The sequence below is a fragment of the Podarcis pityusensis genome (genome assembly GCF_964106645.2).
Source record: "Podarcis pityusensis genome assembly, chromosome: 7".
NCBI lineage: Eukaryota > Metazoa > Chordata > Lepidosauria > Squamata > Lacertidae > Podarcis > Podarcis pityusensis.
This window is the reverse complement of record NC_138031.1, coordinates 77,718,630-77,725,900: the sequence shown is the minus strand read 5'-3', so window position 1 is coordinate 77,725,900 and position 7,271 is coordinate 77,718,630. Positions and strand designations below refer to the sequence as shown.

Below are 7,271 nucleotides of genomic sequence, written 5' to 3'. Positions count from 1 at the left end.
GTTGTGCCACTTTGGAATAATTCTCAAGAAGGTGCACTGGAATGAATCCAGCAGTAGCTGAAATATTAGTATTTGGCTCATACATAACTGAACACCGAGAAATGTGAGCTTTTCAGAGAAATATTGCTGGCTTAGCTGCAGTGGAAGACAGCTGAACGTTTTGTTAGGTCAGATTGCTTAGTTTTCCAGTTTTTCTGAATAAGGAGAGTGGAGAATGTGACAGAATGAGCGGCTATTTTGAAAAGGAGAGACGGAGCAGCCACCAAGAAAATCTGCCTGACTCCCTGACAGGGCAAAGTAAGTGAAAATGTATCAAATGATTGCATCTGGCCTGTTTATTGCTTATGATTCTACACAGGGACGGTCGCTTTCAGATTTACTCCAAACAGCCATGGGTAAAATGGCCACTTGTTTGGTTTTTAAATGGCTGTTGGGTTTAGTGACTATCTGACTTTGAGAAGACATCTGAAGGCAGCGCTGTTTAGGGCAGTTTTTAATGTTTGATGTTTTATTATATTTTTCATATTTTGTTGGAAACTGCCCAGAGTGGCTGGGGAAACCCAGCCTGATGGGCAGGGTACAAATAATAAATTATTATTATATTATTATAGTGAGGTATTCTTTGGCTGATTGAGGTTTCCTTCTGGCTTCCCACTACTAATTTGGTCGCAGTCTTTCCTGTGGACACATTCGGATCACAAGTGGTTTGCCATTCGTTCGATTCCTTCGCAAAACAGGGATTTATGCCTCAAGGGTGCGGGCGGCAACCATTTTGCGCGGGGCCTTCTGTTCCTGGCCCCCACGTGCGTCCGCAGAGCACACTTCAGCCCTCTCTATCCTGCTTTCTCCCGGGTCCAAATGAACCCTCACGTTGGCGGTCACTCGCCAATTCTGAGGGGCACAAAATGGTCTCCCTCTTGTATAAAGTGTGGCACGATGCCAAGTCCCACGGGGAGTTGCTCTCAGGCAAGTATATACAGTGGTACCTCTAGCTGCGGACACGATCTGTTCTGGGGTGCCGTTTGCACCCTGAAAAGTCCGCAACTAGAGTGGCGCTTCTGCGCAAGTGGGGAGCGCGATAGAGCACTTCTGTGCATGTGCAAAGTGCGCAGAACGCTTCTGCGCACACGTGTGCTGCATTCGCAAGCTGAAAAGACGCAACATGAACCTAACGCAACATGAGGTATGGCTGTACAGTCATACCTCGGGTTGAAGTACCTTCGGGATAAGTATTTTCAGGTTGCGTGCTGTGGCGACCTGGAAGTAACGGAGCGCGTTACTTCCGGGTTTCGCTGCTCGCACATGCCGCAGGCGGTCAAAATGACGTCATGCGCAGAAGCGCGGACGCGGGTTGCATTCGCTTCTGGATGCGAACGGGGCTCCGGAACGGATCCCGTTTGCATCCAGAGGTACCACTGTACAGGATTGCAGCCTATAACAGTTGTTATAAGAAAAACTGCTTCCTTTCCCTTATGGGGTATCCAGGAGCCCGTATAGAGTCGTTAAGTGGGTTCCCTATCGGTAGGAGAAAATAACAGAGGCCAGCCAAAGTATATTGAGAAGCAAAGCGGCTAGTAAGCGTGATCTTTTTGTTGCAACAGGGTCCCCACTCCCCACACCCAGGAAGGAGGAGAACCCTGAACAATGGTGCACATGCGCTTGTATAGACTTTTGAAATTGCCCACCCTGTAGCCGAAGACCCCCTAACCCCCCCATCATACAAACATCACAGAAGGAGGCGGTCTACGGCAGAAATCCTGTCTGCCAGGATACCTGATAATGGTCGCTGATTGCATTACCTGGGCAGCCTGGCCATTCTTTTGTAATGGTTAATACTTTAGTTCCTGAGTCCAGATCATAGGCTCAGCCTATTCATACACAAATATGCCCATAAGATAGGATTTGCAAGCAAAAACACAATGGTAAGGCTTTCCCTCCATTTGCCTCCCTTACAGCAGAGGAATATTTGAGGTCATTGGGAGAGTCAGAATGGCTTCAGGATTGCTCTCCTATACTATTTCAGACGCGTGGTTCATATATTTAGATATGTGTGCATTTATGAATATTTATTCTGTATTTGAGACCTTAGAATTCTTATAACACAGTCGTCACGCACCCGATGCGCATGATGTCACATACAGGCACAGATTGCACGTGAGGTCATCTCCCTCCAAATGTTGGGTGCAACTCTGCGCCTGTGTATATGTGTGTGCTTGTTTCTTGGCGCATGTCCATGCATGTTGACGGGTGTGTATATCTCAAAAAGAAATTATTAACAACGTGGAATAGGTGGGATAGAAAACTTTTAATTGGAGTTATAAAGAAGAGGTGAAAATCGTAACATAAAGATCCCCCAAAAGCGGTGGATTTTTTTTTAAAAAAATTGGTGTATGTAAAACTGAAAAATTCAATTTTTTTTAAAAAAAAAAGAAAGAAAGAAAGAAAAAAACTTTTTTATTTGATGGGGTTTTCTGGCCAGTTTGATACCACTGATGATTCGGCTCAGGATAAGAGAAATCTCTCCCCTCAGTTATATAGTAAATTTGGTTAAACGATACCCCATAGCAGAAATACCCTCACAAAGATTTGGACAAAAACAGCTTACAAGGTTGTTGTTATTACAATTTTATTAAGACACCTTACACATAATTTTTTAAATGAACATTTCCTTTGCTGGTTCCTCCCCTCCCCTTCCCACATTTATGGGAGGAAACATTTTAGTGTCCCTTCTTCTCTCAGAAGATTTATAGGATGCAGGTATAATTGGACATGTTAATGTGCATTCTGTATAACCCAAAGTAGTAATTAGAATTGTAAAGTGTTCTGGTGGCAGAGCATTAACTTGAATTTTATATCATGACATTAGGAGTGGCTTAATAGTTATAATTTAATATTACCTGCCAAAACGCCCCCACACACCAGGATTCTTTCTGTATGGTGCCTTACAGATTCCTCTAATCCAGTAATTTCCAAATTTTGAACTGTTGTAAAAGCACTGTTCTTCCCTTGCAGTAATATAAGGCTTGTGAACTGATAGTATTCTAACATTATTTGTTGTTCTGGCTCCCTGGCTCCTTACAAACAGCCTCTGCTTGGGTATGGTTGTGGTGGTTGTTATTTAAATTTCTATCCTGCCCTTCCTTTCAGGTGAGCCCAGAGTGGCAAAAAAACAAATACAATTAAAATAAAAACACACTTAAAAACAACCACATTCTCTTCCGGCTAATTATTTAATGTTTTAAAATTCCTCCTGTATGTTGTTAATAAGGGAAACAAACACACTCCACTGGGGAAAGCATTCTGCAAACCTTGTATTGCCGCTGAGGAGGGGTCCTGTCAGATTTCAGCACCAGATTTCAGTTTTCTATGTGCAGACATGGAGGAGACTCTTGTATCTCTGTGTGAGTCAGTGTTCTGGGCTTGCCTCCTATAAATCAAGAGGCATGCCTAGATTAGTTACTCATTAGAGCCACAGGGGATTGACTCCTCTGAAGGTGGGCAGTTTTTTAACACTTATCTAAAAGCACGTATTTCAGAATTTGAAACATGTGTCCAGGTTTCATGCAGTGTGCCTCAACCTTTCGCAAATCGAAGTCACTGCCGGCAGAAATGATGTTTTGTTTTGTTATAATTAAGGTCACTTGTGGAGCTTTATTGATATTTTTTAACATTTCCTGTGGCTTCCTTAGAGCTGTTTCTTTGTCTCTCGGAACAAGGTAACGAACTCTGCAGTTTCTCATTGCAATCCTCCGAGGAGCTCTGTGTTCCTTGCCATCTTATCCTTTGAAATAGTGAAATGGGACTTTTTGTTAATGTGCAACTAGGTCACTAGATTACATTTCTTTCGGGCCGCTTGTAACGTTACATTCTGTTGCTATGTCTTCTGATAACGCGGATGGGCGGCAATCTAAATTAGGCCATGGATAGGGGGAAAAAGAGAGATTGTGTCATGTAAACTGAGCTGAACTACTGGGGACACCAGGAGTTCTTGTGGAGTTCATCTTTTCTCTCGTTTTTTTCTAGATTAGGCGCTGTCTCCTTGTGATTTTTTTATTTTAGCTGTGAGAGCACAACCCAGCATGAACTTAACTGCATGATAGTTCTCCCAATGAATGCAGGGTGTTCACCCCACAAATGGCTGGGGTGTGGTCCTTGATCTGTACTATAGAATGGGCACCAGCGTTGTTGTTGTCGTTGTTTAGTCGTTTAGTTGTGTCCAACTCTTTGTGACCCCATGGACCAGAGCACGCCAGGCACTCCTGTCTTCCACTGCCTCGCACAGTTTGGTCAAACTCATGTTGGTGGCTTCAAGAACACTGTCCAACCATCTCGTCCTCTGTCGTCCCCTTCTCCTTGTGCCCTCCATCTTTCCCAACATCAGGGTCTTTTCCAGGGAGTCTTCTCTTCTCATGAGGTGGCCAAAGTATTGGAGCCTCAGCTTCAGGATCTGTCCTTCCAGTGAGCACTCCTGGCTGATTTCCTTCAGAATGGAGAGGTTTGATCTTCTTGCAGTCCATGGGACTCTCAAGAGTCTCCTCCAGCACCATAATTCAAAAGCATCAATTCTCCGGCAGCAGTGGTAGGATGCTGTAAATTTAACCCCTTTGTCCCCACTTCAGTCCTGATTCAGATCAGAGCCCCCCCCAACACCTGCAATTTGAATTGCTGTCTGTCTGTCTGTCTTTCTCCCAGTGCATGGGGGTCCTCATCTGGATTACAACCACAGCACGGGGCAAAGGCTTAAAGCCCCCTATCTGCCATGCTGTGGCTCATCTGGGATAGCTCAATTGGTAGAGCACAAGACTCTTAATCTCAGGGTTGTGGGTTTGAGTCCCACGTTGGGCAAAAAGGATTCGTGCAGTGCAGAGGGTTGGACTAGATGATCCTTGTGGTCTCTTCCAACTCTACAATTCTGTGATTCTGTGAAGATCAAGGCCCCAGTCTGGCAATTTGTGGGGAGTAACCCCCACTGCACTTAAGGGCAGAACTTCACGGTTCTGGCCTCTAACCCAGGCATCCCCAACCTTCGGCCCCCCAGATGTTTTGAGACTACAACTCCCATCATCCCTGACCACTGGTCCTGTTAGCTAGGGATCATGGGAGTTGTAGGCCGAAACATCTGGAGGGCTGCAGGTTGGGGATGCCTGCTCTAACCAAAGGTTCTAGAGTAACCCCTTTTCCTGCAAACTCTAATTAGGTGCTTTTTCTGTAATAATATTCTGGGCGTACCCAACATGGTGCCCTCTATATGCTGTTGGTTAACAAGTCATGCTGATTTAGTTGAGATCCTTGCATTGCAAGGGGTTGGACTAGATGACCCTTGGGATCCCTTCCAATTCTATGATTCCAAGTCCCATCAGCCCCACCCAGCTTAGCTGATTGTAATGGGTGATGGGAGTTGTCTCTTTAAACACATGCCCAACGTGAATGCCCTGGGCCAGATATCTGGGCCAGATAGCAATAAATTGGTGCCTTACTCATGAATATGGAGGTGGAAACTGTCATTAGGGGTGTGTGCGTTTGCTCACAGTTCATTTCGACTGCATTAAATAAAGGATTAGACCACTTTGGGGAGGGGTGTGTCTATCTATACCCATTACCCATAATGGCTAAATGGAACCTCAGTGTTCTAGGGCAATATGCCTTTGAAGGTGACTAGAAGTGGGTTGTTCTGTTCATGTTCAATTTAAAAGTGTCCCAGAAGGATCTGGTTGGCCCAGAATAGGGGTCAGCAAACTTTTTCAGGAGGGGGCTGTTCCACTGTCCCTCAGACCTTGTGGGGGGCCGGATTATATTTTTTTGGGGGGAGGAAATAAATGAATTCCTATGCCCCAGAAATAACCCAGAGATGCATTTTAAATAAAAGCACACATTCTACTCATGTGAAAACACACTGATTCCCAGACCATTCGTGGGCTGGATTTAGAAGGCGATTGGGCCGGATCCGGGCCTTAGTTTGCCTGCCCATGGCCTAGATGACCCCCAGTCTCACCCAGCAGCGCCATTTGTGCCTTATGAAACACAGGAAGCTCTGGTATTCTATGACTTACCCATATTCATGTCAGCTGGCCCAGGACTGTGACTTCTTAAGTCCTTTGGTCTGGCAATAGATGGCCACTTTTAGTGCAGACCTGATTTAGGACATGGGAAAAAGCACTAGGCAAACCTTTGTATTCTGCACCGTAGCTCATGTGTAGAAAATTCTGAGCCACAGAAGCTGCTTAGCTTGAGAATTATCAGGGAACTGTCCTTTCGGGGACTATTGTGAAGGCCAAGTAGGCCTTTCAAACCTCGCATGAAGTGTAATAACTGCTGTTCCAAAAATCCCCTAATCCCAATGGCTTATCGCCACAACTATTATTGTTGTCTTGACTCACCAGTTTAATTGGTATTTATGAAAACTGCTGACGTTCCATTGATAAAGGTTTGTGTGTGAAGCTGCCCTTCTGTTGGTGGAAGTGATTTTGATTCAGCATGGAGGCCTCTGCTAAGAGAAGGGAGGAAGTCATTTTAACTGGACCCCCCCTCCAAAAGAGTGTAAGGGGTAATGTTCAGAGGACTGCCCCCCCAGAGCAGCTGAGGGGAAGGGCACTTGCATAAATTGCCGCCTCTCTTCAATTAGCACGGACCTTGCCACAAATAGGACTACTTCTACTCTCTGAAGGGAAACATTGGACACAGTCCAATGTTTCAGCTATCCCAAAGGACTTGGGATGGAATTAAACATTATTATCGGCAAATGTGTGGCCCCTTGTACACTGATTCTTCTTTGCAGGTGCCTGCTATCCAGCAACTGCAACTATATTTCTTCCACCTGGTCCCACACCTGATTTTGAAGCCAGGCTAGAGGGGGAAACAATTTAGAACTGCCTGCTGGGCATTTGCAGTAGAGAATTGGTGAGTGGTTAACGCCCCCTCTGCATATTGTAATAAACAAAATCGGCCCTTATTCCCTTATGGGGTACACAAGAGCCCTTGTAGAGTCCTTTGTAGGTTCTCCATCGGTAGGAGAAAATAACAGAGGCCAACCAGAGAATATTGAGAAGCAAACAGCTAGTAAGCTTGATCTTTATTCAACTATTGCAACCCTCACAGACAGGAGAAAGGAGGAGGAACCCCTAACAAAAGCCTGCCCGCCCTTATATAGACATTTAAAGTTGCCCACCCTCAAGTCCAAGACCACCCCCAGAAGCATCATACATACAACACAGAAAAGGCAGTCTAAAACAGAAATCTGAGTGCCTTGTTTCTTTCCTGTCTGGCAGGTTACC

General features: G+C 45.2%; 1 protein-coding gene across 2 annotated transcripts in view; it reads left to right on the top strand.

Moving 5' to 3' along the window:
• The window catches only part of ANKH (ANKH inorganic pyrophosphate transport regulator), a 127,639-nt gene that overhangs the window by 8,101 nt on the left and 112,267 nt on the right, over positions 1-7,271 (top strand). The window contains exon 1 of one of the 2 annotated variants that reach the window (XM_081014876.1): positions 86-297. The exons of the other annotated variant lie outside the window; for it this stretch is intronic. The gene's annotated coding sequence lies outside the window, so the exon portion shown is untranslated. Of the gene's footprint in view, positions 1-85; positions 298-7,271 lie in introns of those variants that run through there. 2 annotated transcript variants of the gene reach the window in all.